At 45.4% G+C, this 24,012-nt stretch overlaps 1 long non-coding RNA gene across 1 annotated transcript in view; it reads left to right on the top strand.

Annotated features, from left to right (window-relative positions):
* Positions 1 to 24,012, top strand: part of LOC126499323 (uncharacterized) — a 48,074-nt gene that overhangs the window by 11,341 nt on the left and 12,721 nt on the right. The window contains exon 2 of the long non-coding RNA XR_007591056.1: positions 1,249 to 1,360. This is a non-coding gene — a long non-coding RNA (uncharacterized lncRNA). The remainder of the gene's footprint in view (positions 1 to 1,248; positions 1,361 to 24,012) is intronic.

Genomic DNA, 24,012 nt, shown 5'->3' on the forward strand with positions numbered 1-24,012 from the left:
CAAAACTAAAAGTCCTTGCCAACATCTTGAGCACGGAAGGGGGAACACGTAGAAAGGAGCACGTAGAAGAAGCTCTATTTTGATTATGCTTAATCTTGATTTATGTCTGGAACCCTGAGTGGGGTGATGTAATGCACCTGCCAAGTTCTTTGATCTGTTTTGTACAAAAACTGAAGCTTTACAGAAGTAAAATTGCAGCAGATTTTCACTACACAGTGTGTCTGTCTGTCATTTCCCTTGCATCGTATCCTGGCTATCCTATCCTTCACCCTGGTCTCCCGTGGATAGCGGTCTCCGAGAGGGACGGTCCGCGGCAGGTCCCAGCCTGTAGAGATACTTGAGGAATTCAACCTTTAAGAGGTGACACCGTAGACGAGGTTTTAGGCTGGGTCCAGAAACAGACAAGTCTTTGAAGGGGTTTGTGAGATCTTGGCTTATTTCTTATTCTTTTTGTGCCTAGCTGTGAGGTGAACTAGCCTTCTCAGCTTTATGTACTTATCGTGATGGGTTGCCTTACTGTGTGCTTAAAACAGTGGCCTGGCCAAGGCACTGTGTGTGTGTTTCTTTGGGATGGCTGGCCACCTTGTTCTTTGAGACACAGTCCCTCCCCGAGACCTGGGGCTCGCTGACAAGGCTAGACTGGCTCACCAGTTAGCCCCAGAGATCTGCCTGACTCCTCCTAGCACTGAGATTGCAAGTGTATGCTGCCACCCTACCTCTTCATGGGACTTGAACTCTAGTCCGCATGCCTTATGGACTTTCTCTCCAGACCTGCTGTTTTGTTTTGTTAGACAAAGTCTCTGTAGCCCAGACAGCCATGTCTACACAAACCCTGTCTCAAAGAGAAAGAAAAGAAAATCACAGACCAGTGCCGTCTTGGGTGCTTTGTCAACTCGACGCAGCCTAGAGTCATCTAAGAGGAGAAGCCTCCGTAGAGTAGTGGCTTAGATCAGGTTATTGAAGGGTGCATGTGAGGGATTATGCTGATCGTTAATTTATGTAGGAGGATCCAGTCCTCAAGCAGGTGGTATTGAGCTGCATTAAAAAAGCTAAGACCAAGCCAATGGGTGAGCCTCCATCGTTCTGCTGGACTTTCTCGGCTATGAGTGAGTTCCTCCATCAGAGAGAATGTTGCTTGCCTGAATCTGTTCTGCCTTCAGCTTCTTGCTGGAAATTCCTTCCCTGGCTCCTCTCAGTGATGGACTGTGATGTGGAAGTGGAAGAAGAAATAACCCCCTTTCTCCCCAGGTTGCCTTTGGTCAGAGCGTTTTATCACGGAAAAGATGAACCGAGCGCTGGTTGGTAAGTGTCTACGCTGGCTGCTTCCAGGACAGCAACCTCCCGGAAGAATCCAAGACAGGTATTTTCTACTTCAAGTTTGGTTTTGTGTGATGATTCCTTACAATCGCTCTCAGTTAATGTCTGGTCATGCTGACTGCCTGATCCTCATTGGCTCTTACCGGTGCTTATCATGTGTGCGCATGCTCTCTGCACTGTCCACCGTGCTGTCCGAGGGGAGGGGAGAGAAAAGCATGCAAACCCCACACCCGGCTCACACTCTCCCCTACACTTAGCTTGTATCTTGATTGTTCTTTAAAGCCACATTGGTATATTCTCCAGGTAAACTAGAAGCCTCGAGTCCCTTTACTGAGGCTGTCCCTACCACCAAATCCATTAGGTTCATATCCCGAGGTGAGTCCCTCTTCCAGTCTGTCTGCTTCTGTATCCATCACTGGATTTAATGTCTTCCTTTAGACTGTCCAGAGCGCTCTTACCTTTCCTGGGGCACACACTAACTCCTTGTGCGTGTAGTTATTTTCATAACTCTCCTGGGCACCGGGCACCGCACGTCTGGAGGGCACACAGGGTGTCTTAATTACCTCCGCCTCCTCACAAGCCCCCAAGATGATGAATGGGGTGATGATCTGTGTTCGTTCATGAACTGCGTGTTTGTTCTTACTACTTCCCACTTCTGCTGGCTTCGTTGAATACCCGACAATGTATTTTAAGAATTCGTCAGCTTCAGCTGCTCAACATCCCTACACCTCCTGTTCACCGTGTTGCTATTTTGTCCTGGAAGTAAGAATGCAGAGCTCTTCAGAGTGTGTCATTGCCTGGTTCTTAGAGCAGGTGATAAGAACAGTGTTGTTGAGGGAATGAGTTCCTTCCTTGCCATGCTTTGGATTTTGTGTTTCTAGCTAGAGCACCAAGCCAGCTTCCTGTTGCTTTGACAAGAAGTTACGAGGAGGTTTACACTTCCTCTGGGACATTTCTTTAACATTCATTAAGGAGAACTCCATGTGTAGTGGTGGGAGAGAAAATTCTTACATAAAGATTCCCCTGTGCCCGGGCTTACTAAACCGAAAGTGGAACCTGCCAAAATCTCTGGTGTTAGGAGCCAAGGTTACTAATTCGTTCAGATAGTATTAATTTATGCTGCCAAGCCACATAAGAACAAGCATTAATTTAGTTTGTAAGTTTAATGAACAATTGGAAGGATCCAAATTCTGAGTAGGTCAATCAAATCTTATGCTATTACTTATTTCTAAGTGCATTGAGAAAAGATGCCCAGGAAGATGGAAGAGATATGTATTACATTTTATGGGGAATATGTAAAATGCATAGAGTTTATCTTTTGCAATAGTGTAATTTTTATACTTTTGAAATCAATGAAATAACATCATTCTATGTAACAGGACTATTCTTTATTATATTAACTGGTCTATTATTATTGTATGTGTGTCCACATGTTCATATGTATGTGTTCCTATGCATGAGGAGATACAGGTACATGAATATGTGTGTGCATGGCAGTACAGATAGGTACATGTATGTGTGTGCATATAGAGGTACATGTACATTTCTGCTTATGACTGTGTATGTTCATGCACATGTATGCTATGCATGTGGGGGCCAGAAATCGTTGCCAGATGCCTTCCTCTCTCCACAGTATTTTTGAGACTGGTGTCTCACTGTGTAGTAGGAGGCTGCTAGTGTGTTCACGGCTGCCCTCTGTTTGTTCATTTCCTGGCTGCCCAGACTCCTGAAATAAACACACAGAAACTGTATTAATTAAATCACTGCTTGACCAATTACTTAAGCAAAGTGCTAGCTAGCTCTTACATCTAGAATTAACCCATCTCCATTATTTTATATTTTACCATGAGGCTCGTGACCTACCTGCAAGGTTCCAGCATGTCTGTCTCCTGTGGCGGCTCCACGGCTTCTTCTCTGACTCTGCCTCCTTTCTCCCAGCATTCAGTTTAGTTTTTCCCCTGCCTACCACTATTCTGCTCTGTGCAAGCCCAAGATAGTTTTTTTTTAATTAACCAATGGAATTTACAGCATACAGAGGGGGAATCCCACATCATCACTGGACTTAGTGCTCACTGATTTGGTTAGGTTGTCGGAGGAGTCCCCAGAAATCCACCTGTCTCTATGTTTCCCTTAGACATGTACTGCTGTGTCCTATGGATGTTAGGGATCTGAACTCAGGTCCACATGCTTGCATGGCACGCTATGGAGATTGCTGTGCAGGCATTATTGTAGGCATGCCATTTATACACACAACCTAAAAATAAGTGAATCTTTAAACAATTATGTATACATGTGTTGTCTGTATGTGGGCTTGCTCATTTGAGTGCAGTGCCTCGGAGGTCAGAAAGGGGTTTCAGATGCCTGGAGCTGGAGAAACAGGTCGTTGAGAGCTGCCTCATATGGGTGCTGGGAACATAATCAGGGTCCTCTGCAGGAGCTGTGAGCACCTTTAGCTGCTGTACCATCCTTCCAGGGTCCTCTGCCCACGTCATTAACAATTAAGCCTGGGTAGGGAAACCGTGATTTTTATATATCGGCAACTCATTCAATTAAACAACAACAGTGTTCATACAAGGGGAGGTTGTATGATGTACGACTCGTGACTCAGCAGCCTACAACCCTGCCCTTTGCCGTCTGAGGCCATTCTCTGGCTGCCTCAGCCCTGACCAGGACACACACTCGCAGAAAGAAGTTCCCTGACAGTGTGTACTTGCTGCTTTTGAAAATGGACCTCACTGAAATCAGTAATCATGGAAGCTATAATGCACTCATGCTATGAAGGCACTCCCAAGCAATGTGCTGCTCCAGGAGCCCCATGATGCAGTGACTGTCACTATTATTATTATTATATTATTATTATATATTATATATTATTATTATTATATTAGTATTAGGGCCTTTCTGTAATCAAGACACACAACTGAGAAGTAATGAATGATTCCTGATGGCCCACAGCGAGAGGGAACAGAGGTAGAGTAGACACCCAGCAGTCTGTCTGTCATGCTTAGCCTTCAGCCTGTGCTGTGTTCCTTTGCAGGGTATAGCTAGACACAGTTTAGTTCCTAAGAAGGTCACAAAGCTCAACAATCACCAAGTATTGTGATTAGCATGTTATACTAATAATAAGTATGTTAAACATACTGTTCATGTGTGTGTAGATGTACAGGTTCACATACATGTGGGTGTATGCGTGGAGGTCAGAGGTCAACCTGGATGTTACTCACCAGGTGTCATTTGCCTTGTTTTTTTGAGACACGGTTTCTTGTTGACTTGGAACTTGTCAAATAGGCTAGACTGGCCAGTGAGCATCAGGGATCACTGTTCCCGTGTCCCCAGGGCTGAGCCTACAAACCGACGCCACCACATGGCCTTTTTATGTGGGTACTTAGGATTAAATTCAGATCTTCATGCTCCTGCAGCAAGCCCATCCCTCACTGAATTATCTCTCCCTGTTTCTCCCTTTAAGACTCAGACAGGGAGGCTGCAAGCAAGGGGTGACTTTGACAAGCTGTTAAAGACTGTCACTGGCTGAGCTGCAGCAAGTTCAAAGCCGTACTGTTGTTTCTGGTACCGTGATAACTACAAAGAAGGGAATTCCATGTGACCCTTCTGATGTAGCCTGAGTCCCGGGCAAGCTGTCCTGCGGTGCTGCTTCTGAGTCGAGATGTTCCTCCCTTAAATACACGCTATTTGGAAGCAACACTATCTCTTTTGTCTTTTTAACCACAGAAGATAATTACAAACATGATGTTGCTCCAAATTTATCAGTCACTTCATTCATGAGCTCAGGCCTCAGAGTGATTCCAGGGAGCAGCCCAAGGGGCAGGGAGAATATTTTGCAGCCGTGATAGATAACTGCCCCGCAGGGCCTTTCTGTCAGTAGTGTAGAGAAATGGCACCGAGAAGCTCTGGAAAGGGCATTTTGTGTACGTAGACAAGTGGGTATAATGAACAGTTTCAAAGACCCCAAATTGCAGCATATAATTTCTTAGAGATATGTACATGTGAATTTAATAAGTATGTACAGATGGTCTTTTATTGCAACGAATGTGCTAAGTCCTGTGGGAATATAAATATAATAAGATATGATCTCTGTCTTCCTGGAGCTTACTGCATAGCAGTGAAGGCAGATAGATATTTGAAATTACAATACTATAAAATAAGAGCCCTAAAATATATAAATTTCTAGGAACTACTAAGAAAAGGAAGAAAGATAGATCAAATCCAACCTAGAAACCAGAGAAGGCTTCCATGCCTTGCTGCAGACCTTGAAGGCTGGCCAGGTTTCAGTTGCTATAGTTGGCTATGGAAGCTGTACAGGCAGAGGAAGCACAGACGTAGACACAGAGGTGAGAAACCCAGGATGTGTTCAGAAGACATGCAGCAACAAGTCTGGTCACACTGTGGAGTGCTCTGATTGCCAGTCTAGGGAGCCTACTCTGCTCATGGGCAAAAGGCTATGCACACTCAAGGCTTTTGAGCATGCAAGGGCCGTGATCAGGCTGTTTGTAGGATAGCAAACTTTGCAGAATTGAAGGAAGAGGGCATAGGCAGTTGAAGGGGGGAAATTCTTTACTAGCTCTTGGTAAAAGCCACTGTCAGGCAGGGCAATAGGAAAGACGTTAGAGGACATTCTGGATGTGGTCTTTGAGATATGGGAAGGGGTGAGAAATAACTTAAATGATTTCTGATGTTCTACCAGACACGGTGGTAAAGGCTCAGTTCCAGGCATGACACTGTTGGAAGGTGGTGAAAACTTTAGGAGGTGGCATCTTCTCAGAGCTTTGGGGCTGCTGAGATTATCCCTGAAGAAGATTGTACCTTACTGGTCACTGCTTCTTAGCGAATGGTCCTTCTTTGTCACACACACCTGCTAGGAAGCCTCACCACAGAGACCCGATCAACAGCCATGTTTTAGATCTTACCAAACTGAGCTGAAATGTAGCTTTCCTGCTTTGAAGTTGACTGTCTCAGACATTTCATTACAGTAAATGAATACAAGATGACCCGTACAAGGATGTCAAATGGAATGAAAATGAAGAAACTTGTATTTTGCTAATAGCATCATATGTTCCAGAAACATCAAGAACACAGGACTCAAGCAGAAGAAGCATCTCAGTGTAGAGCTGGGTTAATGTGATGGGTTCCAGCAAAGTAAGGAGAAAATAGAAGAAGAATGGTAATGTTAGAAAGTCCAGAAGTCATACCACTAGGGGACAGGCAGGTGAAGAAACAGGCATTGGGCAGAGCTAGTCTGATAAGGAATAAGAAAGAGATATAGTGGTCAGTGAGCTGGGAATGAGAGGCTAGGGAGCAGGGAGAGATACAGTGGCCAATGAGCTGGGAGTGCCATGGAGGGTGGACTCAGTGGAGGTAGTGAATTGTTCGACAGCTGGACTAGCTGGCTGTAGGTGCAGTTCAGTTGTTTTAGCTTTCAGGCATGAGACCAAATGGTGTTGGTATACAGAGATGAAAACCTTCTCTAACGTGTGTCTTAAGTAGACATTGTCCACCTGCATTTCTGGGGAAGAGATTTCTCAAAAGGAGAATTGTCCTTGAGTCATATTGCTGAGTAAGTTGGTTATGGGTGTTCCCAATCTTCTTTTGTTCTTTGGTGCCAAATTCCTTCACTTCTTCGTGTGCCTCGTGTGTCCTGGGGCAGCATTTATTAGTGTGTTCCTTGCCTCCCTTCCTGAAAAGAAGCCATTGATAGGTGCCTTTGCCTGAAGTGAGGAGAGATTAGTAAAGTTTTTTTAAAATTCACGAATATGTGTGAATATGTCTATGTGAATTTGTGTGCACCACACGCATGTGCATGTGTGTATGGAGGCCAGAAGAGGGTGGCATATCCCCTGGAACTGGAATTAGCGGAGGTTGTGAGCCACCTGATGTGGGTGCTGGGAACTGAACCTGGGTCTTTTACAAAAGCAATAAGTGCTTTTAACTATGCGCCCACCGTCTCCCTACCTCCTATCACAGCTTATTATAAACAACTCTTTGGGAAGATAACACAGTCAGAGTGATGTGTGGGAAGAAAGCCTTCATTTCATAAGACACACACACACACAGACACACACACGGCAGGGGCAAGGAGAGGACAGAAGGTTGAGAGGGGATCTTGGGGAGTTCACAGGAATGCTAGAAGCTCCAGTCCCGTGTGAGCTCCAGGGTGCGTCTGAACCCAACCTGCGCCTACACTGCTCAAGCGCGTCCTGCCGGGGAAGTGTCGTGGATTTGTGCTACTGTGCAGCGGTGCCTGAGATGCTGACTTTGAATCAAGTAATTAAAGCACAATGCATCTGAAAAGGTCAGGAGAGCTGGGTGTGGTTTTTACTTCCTATTTTAAATGGAACAAATTTCCTCATGTATGAATATTGTTTTAAAAGTCATGGTGACTGTATAAACAGTTCTGTGGCCTGGCTGAATAACTTACTTTTTGGTAATTTAACATTTCTTGGAAATGTTATTAAATTTAAAAGCACCCCCCCTTCCATTGGGTATTTGCTACACCAGCATTGACCATCTTCCATAGGCATTACCCAGGTGCAATTCTTTATATTAGCTTTTTAGGTTAGCATACAAAATAATGATATTCTCTATGATGTCTTCAGGCACGTATGCCATCATATGTTATTCTAATTCCTTCCCCTTCTCCCCTCTATATTCTGACTCTCTTTCTCCTGCTGACTGCCCCCCCACTTATTCCCCACATGCATTTTCTCACATCTCTCACACCTCCTTTAACATCTATCCTCTCCTCTTAAATCCTCTTTCTAGTTTTGTGGCCTATAGACATACGCATATGCATAGTTTCATAAACATACGCATATGCATAGTTTCATGTCTAGGTTCCACATAGGAGAGTGAATGTGCATTTGCTCTTCTGAGTCTGGGTTATTCTGCATAGCCATTATTTTAATTAAATGATTTCCACTTGCATCCCTTTTCCTGCAAATGCCATGGTCTCATTTTCTTCTTTATTCCATTTTGTCTAGGTACTACCTTTGTCCAGTCATCTGGTGATGGGCATCTAGGTTGGGTCCATCTCCTGGCTGTTGTGAATAGTGCAGCCAGGGCATGCTGCCGAGAGCAAGCCAACTTCTCACGGAGCCCCTTTCCTTTAGAGCTGTGGGTCTTCTATCGTCGTCAGTAAACAGGCTGGTGTTTGTGAGGCTGATGCCACACAGGACCTGGTGTTAGACAAGAGACCAGTTTTACTCTGTGTTTATTTATAGGAAGATCTGAGTGATGCCCTTAACCTTAGCTTCAGTCCCTCACTGTGATGGGGAACGGAAGCATGAAAGCAGCATCCCCCCAGAGATTGTGTGTGAGGATGAAGAGAGGTCATTTGGCTTCAGGAAGCAGCCCCGTGAGTTTGCGATGACCAAGATTCTCCTCCCCAGGGAACTGATAGTGCATCGGAGTTTGAGAACATGTGGTTCAGACTATGCTCACTTTCTCGCTGACTCCCTGAAATGAACCAAGAACAAAGGTACAGTGCTGCTATAAAGGGAAAGTAGGGGACATCTTATGGGTCACTGAGAGGTAAACTCACAAGAGACTTGCAAGAGAGGGCAGTGAAGGTAGCAATCCTCAACACTCCCAATGGCTCCTTGAGCTGCTATGATCCAAGGGCAGGTCTCTCTCTCTCATCTCTCTCTCCCCCTCTCTCTCTTTAGAGACATTGGCTGCTTGCTTTCCTTCTCATTATAGAGACATTAACAGCATGACAAGATTCAGCTTCTATTAAATCAGATTTTTGGATTAGAGCTCTGGTTTTGCTCTAAGAGTTGGAGCAAGTGGCTTCCAACTCTTCCTTTGGGCCCATTCTTCTCAAATCTATGTATGTCTGAACACTGTAGTAATCTCTGGGATGTAGAAGTTGGGGAACTAGAAACTTAGCTTCAATCTTGCTCATTAATTTTAAGTAAGATTATCATTCTCATAGGCCTAGAGAAATGGATTTCTTTCCCAGGTTCCTCCCAAGTGGAAGATGTTCTTCCCCTCAACTCAGTTGCTTTGGAAACAGTAGGTGAAGCAGGGTAGCTTTTTGGTTTCTATGGATCCTTACAAGCCGACTGTCCTTTCAACCTTGAAACTGTCTTCCTGAAATGAACAAAGAACAAAGGCTCACTGCTGCTATCTCTTTCCTGTCTCCCACCTTTATTTGATAACTCTATCATCTGATGTGCTGAGTTTATTTCCTTCCTTATTCCTACACTCAATCTGGTTAGTTGTTCTTGATCCACCCAACAACCTGGTATTGTAATATTTTGAGTTTTTATGTTATAATAATTTCTCCTGTCCCATTTCAGATGGCCACTGCCACCCCATGGCCACACCATGGCATTATTGTCATTGCAGATACCCTCACATCCTTCAGAATCCCTCTACTGAAATGATTGCCATACTATTTGAGAATATATTTTGAGCCTGAGTCTCACTCCTGTCCTGTTGAATGGCATTGCAATGGGAGCTCCTTGGAATCAGGGATTTGTGTGTTTTGTTCACTCTTGTTACTTATTCTATAGAGCAATGATTGTCAGGTAAATAAATGGGCAAGGAAGCCTTCATACTCTCAGTATTCATGAGGTTTCCTAAACCCATCTCCAGTGTTTCGCATCCACACTGTGTCTGGTGCTTTAGTCTGCCTGGTGTTTTGTTTAAATCTGCATTCACACCAAAGACCATTATCAACAGAGTAATAAAAAGCAACTCATGGAATGGAATGCTGTGGGACAATTGTCTATATTCTGTCAATTATGTTTTAAATAAACACTGATTGGCCAGTAGCCATGCAGGAAGATAGGTGGGACAACTATACCTAGACAGGAAGTAGAGTGGGGTCAATGAGAACAGGAGAATTCTGGGAAGAGGGAAGCTCATTCCTCTGCAGTCCTGTCCAGATACACAAGAAGCAAGATGTGACTGCCCCGCTGAAAAAGTTACTGATCCGTGTGGCTAACACAGATAAGAATAATGGGTTAATATAAGTTATAAGAGTTAATAAGAAGCCTGAGCTAATGGGCCAATCAGTTTATAACTAATGTAGACTCTCTGTGTGATTTTCTTTGGGACCTAAAGACTGTGGGACCAGGGCAGGACAAAACCCCCCTGACAACAATGGAAAAAATGTTTGCAAATTGTGCTCATTACTTTTCTCCTTGCTGTGATACAATATTTGGCAAGAGCAGTATCAGGAAGGAAGGGTTTATCTGGCTCCTGGTTTAAGTGGAGACACAGTTATGGAGACTCATCATGGAGGGGAAGGTCTGGTGGCAGGAGGGTGAGGTGGCTGGCTGGTCACATCACACCTGCAGGCAGGAAGGAGAGATAGGCTTCACTGCTCTCTCCTTTTCATTCAGTCCAGGACCTCGGCCTATGGGACCACACTGTTCACATTCCGGATGGGTCTTCCTTCTGAGAGTGTATATGGACACATCTTTAGGACACATGGAGAGGCTGGATCCTTAAGCAACTTCAAAGCCAGTCAAGCTGACAATGAAAATGAACCATCACACTGGTCATGGGTCTGAAAAGGGATTAGTCTCCAGACTTGTAAAACATTTCTAAAGCTCTACAACAATATAAACTCCATCTTAATAGGGACCAGGTCTTGGGTAAACAGTTCTACAAGAAGATACATAAATGGGCAGTAAACACACGAAATGATCTGAAAGGTTAGCAGCCACTCAGGGACAGAACATCAAACCCACAATAAGATACCACTTCCTGCTTATTTGGAGGCTGGCTGTTTTCAAAAGGAGCAGGCAAACAAACAAGCCAGAAAATAACATGTGTTAGTGAGGATGCAAAGAAATTACAACCTTCACGCTTTGCTGGGAGGGATGCAAAACTGCACAGCTCGAGAAAAGCAGTCTGCTCTTCCCCCCAGATTAAAGATAGATACCGATCCGGAAATTCCACTTTTAGCTGTTTCCAAAAGAGCTGAGAACAGAGGCTCACACATTGACGTACACCTACATCCACGGCAGCCCCATTCACAATAGCTAAATGGTGGGGACACAGCCCAGTACCTAGTAATAGGTGAACAGATACACAAAATATGCTGTGTGTGTGTCCATGAGTGTAAGAACTATTCAGCTTCCTAAAAGGAGTGGAGTCTTGAACCTTGAGGTTACTATGCAAACCTTGAGGTCACCTGGTACGCTGAGTGAGACCATGGAAATACGAATAGACAAATAGCGTACAGTTCCATCTCCATGAGGTACCTAGAACTGTCAAGTTCATAAATAAAAATAATTGAGTTTTTTAGGAGCTGAGGAGAGATGTACCTACATAATGCTAGTTTTAAAAGATGTAAGAAGCTCTGCGGATGGACAGTCCACAATAAGATTATACTCAGTGTTGCTGAGCAGGGAGCCTAAACATGAAAAAAATGTGAGCTTTTCTGTTTTTATAGTATTGCCACAATAAAAATGTAAAATCGAAAAGAAAAGGCTATATTCCTTGTTACATTTAAGCTCACTGGGGGCAGGACCTTGGCTGGGTTATTCCCTGCGTCTTACACAGGGTGCTGGGCACAGCAGTGCCGTTTGTCGGAGCTGAGCAAATGAGTGTACAAAGAGTGCTTGGACTCAGAGGAAATGAAGCGGTTTGCCACCAAGTTTCCACCCTGAGAACACTGGCCAAAATCTGGTGTGGTTGTGTGCACGCGTGTGCATGCATGTATGTGTGTGTGCATGTGTGCACGTGCGCATGCATGTGTGCATGCATGTATGTGTGTGTGTGCATGTGTGTATGTGCACGGCACAGAGTCCATTGTTGGTTCCCACATTGTTCCTAAAACAATCAATGTGTCGGGGTTTAAGTCTCTGTATCTTTAAAATTTTGTGGGTGGCCTTTCCTTTGGTGTTCTCAAGAGAACTGATATTCCTATGCGTTATAGTCATGGACTCTTGCTTAAGGAGATGTCTTTGGGTCTTTGCTGTGCATTGGTAAGAAGAGTGGCTTAAACTTATCCACTCACAGACCCTCCCCTCTGTGGCAGGTCTCACCTAGAGGATCTCAGTCATTGCTATTCTTTCTCCTACCCTGGAGGCCCCATGGCTGCCTTGTGCTTTCAATGGATGGACCGTAAAGGCTTTGCTAAACGGCTCGCATATCCTTTATGTCTGTTCATGTATCAGATTGTAACCCCCAGAGGAGCAGAGCCAAACTGTTAATCCACACTCACGGTTCTAAATTTACTCAGTGAACACATTGGGTTTATCCTCATGATGACGATGAAGATGAACTTCCATTATTTTGGATGGACCTACTGAATGTTATAGGTTCTTCTTGGAATGTTCTGGATGGTGTCTTCTTCTTCACTTCAGTACCTTATTCCCTCGGAGTGAAATGCAGAGACATAGAGAGGTAAATGGTCTGAAAACAAATGTAACTGTAATACGTTCACTCTGGCTACAAAAATAAAACACCCCAAACCAAGTTTTCTTTGCCGTCTTTAAATCCAGATGGCAGTAAATTTGACATTTCAATTCTGTTTGTGAGATTCATTTTGTTTTTAAATTGGGAAGAACCATGGGGCTAAAAATTGTCTGGAGAGCTAGGGAAGCCTGGTGAGACCTCTTTAGTGGCGTTATTAATAAGACTGTGGTGTCTGAAAGGGAATTTGGAGATACAGTAGATAGAGGCCATACACACCTCTCCTGGATATGAAAAAGTGCCCTGGTTTTTCAAAGCATAGAGCTAGCTGGTCCTCACAAATTGTGAAAGGTTGATGCAAGAAAGAGGATCAGGACAAAAATAGTGGCTGTTTTGGTGACCAAATTAAACCAATGTTTAAAAATCATAATTCCCTAGCGAGTCTGGAAATTTGTAGTAGAATTATGACATTTGCAGTTGATACATAAATATTCACATTTATTGCACTGTACAGACAGATGCTTGTAGTTCCCACTACAAACCCTGAGTTATTGTTTTCAACATCCATGTAGAGCAGGGGTTCTCAACCTTCCTAATCCTTCATCAATGTAGGGCAGGGGTTCTCGACCTTCCTAATGCTGTGCCTTTGTACTACAGTTCCTCATGTCATGGTGATCCCAACCATAAATTCATTTCTTTACTACTTCAAAACTGTAATTTTACCACTGTTATGAGTCATAACGTAAACATCTGATATGCAGGCTATCTGATATGTGACCCCCAACCCACAGGTTCAGAAGTGCTGATGTGCTGATTAATTTCATCTGAGCATGACCACAATGGGACTAAGAAAGGAATAGGCCGTGCACACTATGTGGCCTGGCGTTGATGGAAAATTGGGATAACTCATGTAAATACAGGGTCAAAGTGGCAAATATCAGGTATGATATAGCTAATTAAAGGACTTTTGAATTTAACAGAACAGTTATTAATATTTAGTGATTATTACGCAGTAGGACATGTGATGATGGCCAAGAAAGGTTGTCTCCTTCCACGTGTTTACGGTACAGGACATCACTGAGTTCTCAGAGTTAACACAGAACCTGTCCTGGCTCTCAGACATTTACCCCCAGGGTCTCCGACTATTTTGGTATGATACAGAGAGATGCATTCATAGCCTCTTCCTCCAGGGTATCACTATGTAGCCCCAGCTGGCCTGGAACTCACTACATAGACCAGTCTGTCCTCCAACTAACAGAGATCCCCCTGCCTCTGCCTCCCGAGTGCCGAGACTAGAGCTGTGCACAACCACGCCTGGCCTCCACATCTTTCTCGGGAGATGCACATATTCTGTAGCGACGAAGAGAAGAAGTTTCACAAATTCTCCGTTCCTTTGGTTAAGCGCATTGTATGTTCAGACTGCAAGGAGAAAGAGCTGTTTTTGGCACTGGGCACTGAGCTCTTCTGTGTGGAGGTACTGTGCTCATGTGCACGAACTGCCTTATCTGTAAGATGACAGCCATTGCTCCCTCCACTGGGTCTGGTGCAGGATCTTCCTTTCAGTTTCCTTATGTGTCTCTGTTCCCTCCATGAATGCACAACAAAACAAATATAAATAGATACAGCGTGTGCATATACGGCAGCGCGTGTATACACAGGTGATATTAAAATATTTAACAAATGATATAGCACATCCATCCACCAGAGTGAACGTTACCCACAAACGAACAGTACAACTCTACTAGGACACAGGTACTGGCTTGTGCCCCATATGAGGGCCCTGTACAATAAGAATAAAACATTGCTCCAAGTGAATTTCCAAAGGCTTTTCGCTCTCGCCTCCCAGTGTACAAGAATAAAATGAGCAGTTCTTGAGAAACAACCAATGACAGGGGAAGATGCCTATACTTTCTAGGAGACGACACACCAGTGAGTGCCGTACGACAAGGACAAAGCAGTGGAAGAGGAAGAGAATGCGGGGGGAAGAAGAAACATCGGGGGAGGAAGAGATGGTGAGGATGCATCACAGAGGGGCTTTCTCAGAGTTGGGGAATGAGATCAGAACATTTAGAGATGGAGGATGAAGTGGCAGGGTGAGATTTTTTTTTTAAATTTATTTACAGTCTGTGTATATGTCTTTAGGTCAGAAGAGGGCATCAGACCTCATTACAGATGGTTGTGAGCCACCACGTGGTTGTCGGGAATTGAACTCAGGACCTTTGGAAGAGCAGGCAATGCTCTTAACCACTAAAACACCTCTCCAGCCCCCAACAGGGTGAGATTTTTAACATGTTACTCTGGACCAGGTCCTTGTACTCTCTTTAGTAGGCTTTTAGCGGCACGAGAATATTGAATATTGCTCACTTGAAAGTGAATTCTCTAAAAATGGACTACTTAGGTTTCCAGATTGATACAGGATCATACATTTAAAAATATAGGAATTTTGTTAACCTGCTTATAATCTTAGTTGAAGGGGACAAAGTGGCCGTGTTTTGTGTCACGAAAAGTGACCCCTACTGTTGTCCCTGAGCCTAGGGAAAGGTTTCTGGATGTAGGGTTGCCTGGATATTGGCCAGTTACTGTGATGAGATCTGGAAAAAGCAGAACCTGGCCCATTAGCTTTCTTTTCTTTGGAACTTGTGTTTCCAAAGTCAACATATTCGCCCAGGAGTCTGTTCTGTGTGTCTGTCCTGTGTCTGTCTGTTCAGTGTCGTACACATTACAAAAAAGGAAGATGACAAACAGACAGGAAGCTGCAGGTGAGGGAATAAGTCTGAAGGGGCTGGAGCAGGCTGTCAGGAAGTTGTGGGCACAGAGAGCTCTTTTGTAAGGTTGGGTCAAGAGGGATGCCCTGAAGAGGTGATGTCTGAAGATCTGGGGGAATTGAGCTCCTGGCCAAGGGCACAGAGGGGCTAATGACTCTCAAGTAGGACTGAACTTGCTGGGGATGAGTGGGTCACCCTGGAGTAGCATGGTGAAGGAGAGGGTGGCAAGAGCATCCTGTCACAGAGGGAGAGGTGCCCTCCCCAGGAGTGTGGGCTTGTTTCCCGAGTGCACTGAGGAGCCTTGCAAAGCTGAAGTGGCCAACAACCTGATGTGTGTAAACAGGTGTTTCTTGAGAAAACATTTCTGAGGGGGAGAAAATAAGAAGGGAAGAGTCTTTCCAGGGAGCTGGCTCAGGGGCTGTTGACCTGGAGCGACTGGAGAGCAAAAACCAAAGCTGGGAAGAAGCAGAAACAGGCTTCACGTAAAGTGGAGACACCCTGGTTCAGAGGGCAGGGTGAGTGACCCAAGACAGAGGGCAATGCAGAGGGCGCTCAGAATCCAGCTGTCTCCAGGTTCAGTGACTTCTGTCTCCCCTGAGGACTCTGCACAGCAGACCCTCTGGGGTCTTCACATTCTTATTGCTCCATTGCTTCTTTCATTAAACCACCCTCTCCTCGAAGAGCTACCTCGAGAGACTGTTACCAGAAGCTCAACCGAGCTAATGATAACGAGTGGGGCCCAGCTCAAGTCAAAATGGGCGCCTCTCACAGCAATGTCGCAGCGACTGTAGCATTGCCTCCGTGTGTGTGGCACCTGTGCAGGACGCCTTGTGCTCTCTCTCACCGTATGCCTTCTCGGTCCGTTTCATTCTGGCCATCCCGCAGGTCGTACCTTGTTCAAACCCGCTGCAATAGCCACACTGTGTATTTCTCAGTTTCTGTCTTGGGCTTCTCAACACCTCATGTAAGAAGCCCGTGGGGATCCGCTTAGCACTTGAGTATGTGGAGGCTTGGAAGTGTGACAGTGTTAATCCACACTGGAGAAACCTTACCCAGTGGAGGATGAGAGGCAGTGAATGAATGCTCCCCAGTGCTGTCTTAGAGACCGACAACCTGATGGGGGTGTATTCTTGGTGCTTCCATAGAGGCTTCTACCTGAATAATCACCAGTGTCCAAAACTTTGTGGTTTTGTAATCCATCTTTATGAAGAGTTTCCTTCTCTATTCCCCCTGTCCCAGTCCTTCACGGCCCCTCCTTGGGTTCACCTTCCAAAGTAAACTACATCTGTGGGAACACTCGGCCTCAGCCTTCTGGCTGGAACTCAGGGCGACCTGCTTGCCCTCTGTATCTCCTTACGATGCACATTTAAATGGGTTCCTTTTTCCTTTGCTTTTTTTTTTTTTTTTGCTAACTCCCAATTGAAAATACATATTTGCAATTTCTTTAGGGAAAAAAAACTATTACAAATGAAATTACTAGATTTACGACTGAACAACATACACACTTTATACCTTTTTGTATGCTTTGGAGCAAACCCATTTACATTGAACAGTTTCATATGTTTGTGGAAAGACATTAGCCCACAATCCAGGGTCAGAATCTATAAACTTTCCCTTCTGGGGCCGGATGTGTGCTCGATCTGGCTGCCTTCTAGAACTTCTGGCTGACACTTCTGGTGTGACTCAGGTGGACAGACTCGCTGTGCTGCAGGGAAGTCAAGCACAGCCCTGTGTTTGAGGGTCTGGCCTTACCCAGCACAACTTGAGTCTTTCTATCACTATTAAGGTAAGAAGTAGACGGGGTTGAAGATGTCTGGAATTAAAAGTCTCTGTGCCAGTGCCACTGGAGAAACAGTTGTAAGTAGCCCTGGGTCTGCTTCAGAACCACGCCCAAAGTCCGCCCAGGTTGGTTTCCCAAGCTCTCTCTCCTTGGCGAAGGTTACTTCACCTCCTCCGCAGTCAAACTAGAGCAGGAAGTTAGCAAGTGCTCAGAGGAAACATTGCTCAGATATAGTATCATGCTGACTCGTTCTCCCGATGGCACCGGCTTACACAGCCCTGCCATGTGGCACTCAGGCCGGCAGCTGACCACGTGGTGACCGTGCTTTCCTCAAAGGCTTGTTCTGTAGACGACAGGTTAGAGCTGTGGTCAGTCTGCAGAAACCAGCGTCCTACTTAGAACATTTTGACTTAATAACACTTTCCTCATTACCTTGACCCGTAATAAAATGTTGGGCCTTGGCCCCTGACCAGAGTGGACTCTTTATAACACCATTGTTTCCATGGAACAATGAGAGTCTATGTGTGTTGTGTTGATTTAAAATGACTTTTACTGGAACCTAACCCACTTTAACGGATGCCTTTTCCCTGAATTCTTTCTCTCTGGGTGTAAACATGCAGGGTCTGTAGTCAGAGACGATGATAAGATTTAATGTTGCTTCTAGGAAGCACTTCTGACGATGAAGTTTGGACTTTAGAGGCAGAGTCACAACAGGAAAGCAGGACCAGGCCAAATTGGGACTTTTAGGATGGGAGCGGAGGGGCCGTGAGTAAGCGCTTGGAGAGTTTGAGAATGGAACTATGTAGGAGAAACTGGACCTTTCGATACTATGATCAGGCCATAGTGTAGGTTCTGAGTTGAAAGGGGACTCCGTGCGTGTTAGAAAGCTGCTTTGGGCATGAGACAGTGGCCTGGGCAGATGGGATGGTACTAGAAGCAATCATAAGAGGGAGATGATATCGGGGGCAACTGGAGAGATGCCGGATATGTAAATAGAGGCACTGGAGAAGAGCGGCCAGGAGCACGGCACTGGTGTTTGCAAGGGCAGAGATGGAACTTTGCAGGCCTGCTTTCTTCCTTCTCCTTGTTCCCCTGCCTCCTTCTCTTTTGTTCTTAGACAATGTGTTGCTGTGTAGCCCGTTTTAACCTTGAACTCAAAGCAATCCTCCTGCCTCAGTCTCTGGAGTGTTGGGATTATAAACATGCACCTCCATGACTGGGTTTTGGGACCCCCATCCTACCCCTGCCCCATCTACAGGTACAAAGCATGGCTTGATTCAGAGTAGATAATAAATAATAAATACTTGCTGAACTAAGGACACTTTGTGTCACCCAGAGTAACAATCTGTTTTGCTAAAATTGGTTCTTCGCTTGTTTGTTTATTCCTACCTGGGATTTATGAACCGTAGCTCTGTCTCTCAGTGTGGCTGGATTGGTTTGCTTTGTAGCATGCTACCCTTTTATTTTCTTCTATTTCACCAAAGGGTGAAGCTTGCATTGCTCTTCCTTCATCTTTGACAGCAGGGAGTGATTTGTGGGTAGCCTGGCTACACGCTTACTTACCCATGAAGCCACTGAGGGCAAGGTTCTGCGTTTGTGTTTGCTTCCTTCACGTGCAGTGTGGGGTCGAGGAGGAAAGGGTTGCTTTGTCTGGAGAAGGCAGAGGCCTGGGTTTACACCAATGAATCTGCTCAGGAAACTGATATTTTGGGGCTGGAGAGATGGCTCAGTGGTTAAGAGCACTGCCTGCTCTTCCAAAGGTCCTGAAATTCAATTCCCAACAATCACATGGTGGTTTACAACCTCTTGTGATGAGATATGGTACCCTCTTTTGGCCTGCATGTATGCAGGCAGACCACTGTATACTTAATAAATAATTTTTTTTAAAAAAAAGAAATCCAAAACAAATGATGAAGGTTAGAAGGGGATAGGAATGAAACAGGCATAATTGGAAATTTAAAAACATTGTGGGACATTAAGAAAATGGCAATTTTACTCGGTTGTTAGGACAAAGAGAACTGGGTTAGGTCATCTCTAAGTGTTTTCCAACTCTGAGTGTATAGTTCTTTTCCTGGCTTTCATGTGTTAAAGATAATTATGAAAGTGTGTGTGTGTGTGTGTGTGTGTGTGTTCATGTATGGGGATCCCATGCATGTGAACTTGCATATACATATAGAGGCCAAAGGACTACCTTGACTCTCATTCATCAGGAGCCTCCATCTTATCTTTTGAGGTAGGGTCTCTCACTGGCCTGGAGTTTGGTAGGCCAGGCCGACAGGCTGTGAGCCTAGAAGTCCTGTTTATGCCAACTCCTGGGGTTACAGGTATATGTCATGCCTGTAATCTTTATTTATTTGGGTTCTTGTGCTTGCATGCTGGCATGACAACTGATCCATCTCTCCAGCCCCAGTCTTAGCTCTTCCCCACCTCCCTTCCCATGTTCCAGGCTCCCCCAGCATTCTGACTGTGTCCACAACTCATGGCTGACACCTCAATTTGTTAAAGACTTGAGGACGTAGTCTAAGTCACCAGCCACAGCTGCTGTGCTTGGAGCTGCTCGTTCGGTGATGTCACAAACAGGTGCCTGGGAATTTATTAGGAGCCATCTCAGGCACAAATCAGCCTGTCTGCCCTCCGCTGCTGTTTATAACCTACGTATTTACACCCATCCAGGGTTTCCCCTGAGTCACAGCGTTCCACTCACAACCTGGCAACCCTTTTAGGTCTTAGTCTACCCTGGAACTTTCGTTCCTCATGACACATTGGCACACAGTCCTGTCACAGGCATTAATACCTGAGCGTCTCCCTGGTAACGCTGTAACAGTGTCCTCTTGCTGCTAAGGCCTGGACTTGTTTGATTTAACAGATTTATGACTGGACCATTGCCTTGCCTAGCCTATAATTTTTTAATGTTACCCCATTGGCATCTTTGAGAAAAGTCTTGGGTACATAGGTGCAGGTGTTGAGCTTAGATTCTTCTGTGTTTATTAAATTTGAGGAGTGTGTATTCATGAGGGAGACATGGGGTTAAGCCAACAGTGCAGTACTGGCTACAAATTCTGGGTGAATATTGAACCAGGGGATGGGGTTGCTGTAGAACTTTAACCTCTGAGTCCCATAAAAAGACATGGTCTTAGGAGAATAGCATGCAGTGTTTGGTCACATCAGGCACCTGCATTACTGCCCGTCTGCTGTGGTTTCAGACGCCTGGCTTCCTAGCTGGCATTAGTAGCTCTCTCCCCTGGGTATTTACCGCGCTCCTGCGGGAACTCTGCTGCTAATGAACCCTTCCTTCGAATCAGAGACTAACCAAGCCTTTCAACTTCAGAACCCCCTTAGGGGAATTTTCCTCCTGCAGGTGTGCTTCCCGTAGGAAAACTGGAGCAGAAATTGTCCATCTTTGTACAATGGCACCAGACTGTAAATTCTACAGACAAATTCCGTCTCCTTAACACCAAGTGCTGACGCTCACTCGTGTAGCCTGACAAAGAGACCGAGACACCCAGGCCACGCACCTGTGGCCAGATCACATCCAACCCCGCGTCTGCTTTCATGACGTCTCTCGGGTGTCGCCTTCCTGCGATGTCTTCAAGGGTCAGTTGCTACAGGATGTAGCAGGCTCTGGGAAAGGACAGACGTCTGTCTGTTAGACACAGCAAGGCGATGTCAGCGATGGAGTCTTGGCCTCTAGCTGCTGTGTGTCTGTGGGGTCTTTTTTAAACTGACATTGGGCAGTTAGTGCTGGTTGAACTTTCATGAAGTTTCCAATGGTGTTAGTGACTTTCAGTTTCTCCAGTCCATCTCCATTCACCCATAGATAGGGCCATTGCTGTTTCCCTCTCAACCCTAGACCGAGTATCCTCAGTGATCCCAGGAAACAGATCATTTGCCTTTTCTCTCTTCTCTTCTCTTCTCTTCTCTTCTCTTCTCTTCTCTTCTCTTCTCTTCTCTTCTCTTCTCTTCTCTTCTCTTCTCTTCTCTTCTCTTCTCTTCTCTTCTCTCCTCTCCTCTCCTCTCCTCTCCTCTCCTCTCTTCCCCTCCCCTCCCCTCCCCTCCCTTCCCTTCCCCTCCCCTTCCCTCCTCCTCCTCTCCTCTTCCCAGCTAGCTATTCATTACACTCCCAGCATCCCACCCTGCTTCCTTCAGCCCTGTTCTGACTGTCCTGATTGCATGTGAATACTTAGCCCGCGTTTCAGTTCTTCCCAACATGTGCTTGAAGTCTGTACTAACAATCTGTGATCAAAACTTGTACAATGGCTGGGCGATGGTGGCGCACGCCTTTAATCCCAGCACTCGGGAGGCAGAGGCAGGCGGATTTCTGAGTTCGAGACCAGCCTGGTCTACAAGAGCTAGTTCCAGGACAGGCTCCAAAGCTACAGAGAAACCCTGTCTCGAACCCCCCCCCACAAGCCCCCCCCAAAAAACCCAACAACTTGTACAATGTGGGTACCTCAGATGGAGCAGGACTGGGTCATTCCAGGGAAGTGTGGGTAATAACAAAACTTCAAGTCACCATTTTACATTTCAACATGGTTTTCAAGAAGGGTCCCTTAACTTGGACTTTATGAAGACGTCATATGTAATTATTGGAACACCTAGCTGAATTGTCAGAGGACCTCCCCAGCCTGCCCTCTGACACCCCCTCGAATTGGGAAGAAGTCACAACTTGCGTTAAAGGAGAGTGCACGCCAGTTGCACATGACACAGAGAACCCCTTCTGAACACCCCATCTTTTCTTCCTGATTCTTGTGCTGGATGGTGCGATATCTCAGAGTTTGTCCTGGAGGAGCAAGCCTTGTGCCACCTGAACTCTAGTGATGCCCTGACAGATGTGGCAATGGATATTTGACACATTCTTCTCTAAGGAGCTGACATTGGTACCTGCCTTCTTAGCAGGTGCTCAGAAACTCTTGTTACACCATGAGAGAGAGAAAGAGAGAGAGAGAGAGAGAGAGAGAGGTGTTCCAGTGCTTTGTTGGAGCTTGTTTCTCCTTTCGAAATATCCTTGGGGGCAATGCCCTAAGACATCCTCAATAACAACATCACACCTCTCCCGGGGATCACTGGCTAGCACATCGACACCTATCGAGGCAAAGCAAGCACAGGGAAGAGCTGAGCAACCTATGGCTTTGCTTAAAGGTTTGGGCTATGTACACTTCCCTTTAATAAAGCACTTGGCAGTCCAGATTCTTTAGATTCACATACCTCGTTCACAACCTTTTCCGAACAATACACCCAGCAACCTTGGACCCCCCCCCCCCCTGTATAGGTTTGCATGTACAATTCCCTCTGGATACTGGAATAGGTTTCTCCTCCCCAAATGGCCTTCAATCTTGGATAATGTCTATTCAAATGTATCCCTAGTACATCTTGTCCTAAGAGGAGGAGGGTTAATACACTGTAAATTGATTCTAGGGTACACAGGAAGTGAAGCAAAACAGGATTCTCAAGTGAACTTTTAGGGAGAATTCCCTATTGATCATCTTGTGTCTATGTGTAATTGGGTGTGCATATAATTAAAATCAGATGCATAATTAAAATTATGGCAAGGGACATGCGTACTAGAAAAACGATTGTATGACCTCATCTATAATCCAAACAGAGAACCACCTTCATTACGTGTCTTAAAAACCAAACTCTTCCTCTTGAGCCCCATAAAAGAATGCATTAAACAATAGTCAGGGCCCTCAAGTACGCTCATGCACGCAGCCAGCTGTCAATCTTGAGAGTGCACCCTCTCTAACCTACAGCATTGCTTTGCTGGGAATAAAGTTACCTTGCTACCTTTGCACATCTGTGTGAGCCCTCGTTTCATTTTGGGTAAGATGCCAAGAGCCTGGAAGACCCAGCTTAGACCTCAAACAGCGGCATGGTTGTCACTTCATCTCCACTTCCCTTCCAAGGACGTTTTCTCAGTGAAGCTTAGCTGAGGTTAGAAGGAGCAACTAGTCAGTGTGGTTGGGTCCTTCTTGACGTTTTCCTTGGAGACATTATTTCCTCCTACGAGGCCACATGGAGACTTAACTTTCTCTCACTGTCCTCCCCTGCACCTATCGTGTTTCCTTACGTCCTTCGCCTCCACCCTCCACATATGGACATAGTGGTACGTGAGTGGTGTGGTGATCCGTGGCTGCATGGCTGTGAGATTATGCAAACACTCTTCCAATTACGAGAGCCTCGATAACAGTTCCTTCTCGGCACGGCTCTTTATCTTCCCTTGAAGCAATAATGTGTAAACAAGTTCCATGTTCACATATTTGCTGAGTCTTCTTTGTGCTTCTATCAGGCGTAATTGAAAACGGCGGCGGCTCGTGGACCAAACATAGCCGCTACCTGCTTCTGTGAGTGAGTCTCATTGAAATGCACAGAACTCCTCTGCTTGTACACTGTCTCCATGTGTTTTTGCTGTGAGACAGACGAGCTAGGCTGTCTGATGAAGACTGATAAACCAAAATGTTTATTATCTGGCCTTTTATAGGAGAATCTGGTCTTCTTTAAGCTTATGCAACCCAGTCTCAAATCCCCAGGTGTTCAGGATCTCTTTGCAAGGCCTTCAGAAGCAGCCAGCACTCTTTTGACTTCCTACCTTGAGGCAATCTCTTTTGAAACAATCTGAATTGGTTTCTGCCCTTTTGGTTTGTACAGATTGCCACCCTTTTACAACTATTTATTGCAGTGTGTGTGTGTGTGTGTGTGTGTGTGAGAGAGAGAGAGAGAGAGAGAGAGAGAGAGAGAGAGAGAGAGAGAGAGAGAGAGAGAGAG

This window comes from Alexandromys fortis, unplaced genomic scaffold, assembly GCF_014885135.2.
Source record: "Alexandromys fortis isolate MF-2015 unplaced genomic scaffold, M_Fortis_MF-2015_v1.1 scaffold_15, whole genome shotgun sequence".
Lineage (NCBI taxonomy): Eukaryota > Metazoa > Chordata > Mammalia > Rodentia > Cricetidae > Alexandromys > Alexandromys fortis.